A 382-nucleotide genomic window follows, 5' to 3' on the forward strand; every position below is an offset into this window, starting at 1 on the left:
CACACACACACACACACACACACACACACACACATACAATCTTCACAGTGATCAGCAGTATGATAAGGTTTTTAATTGTAGGCTACCTAAAAGATTTCTTATCTTGCGCGTTCCTCTAGTGGACAATATTAATATCACAGCCTTCACCTTTATCTTCATTTAATTTGCTGTTAGCCCCTGAGCATCATACATTCATGAAACTAAGCATTAAATCGCGCTCGGATCCACATCGATGGGACCGAAAGGGCACTTTACTTGAGGCGATTAAAGGGGAAGGTGCTCAATAACTTTCATAGATATAAAAACCAGATTAACACGGCCTAAAGCAAGGAAGAAACAAGAATTTTGTAAGATTGTAAAGGCTAAAACCTGATATGAAAAC

Source organism: Sinocyclocheilus anshuiensis, unplaced genomic scaffold (genome assembly GCF_001515605.1).
Source record: "Sinocyclocheilus anshuiensis isolate Anshui unplaced genomic scaffold, SAMN03320099.WGS_v1.1 scaffold2006, whole genome shotgun sequence".
Taxonomy (NCBI): domain Eukaryota; kingdom Metazoa; phylum Chordata; class Actinopteri; order Cypriniformes; family Cyprinidae; genus Sinocyclocheilus; species Sinocyclocheilus anshuiensis.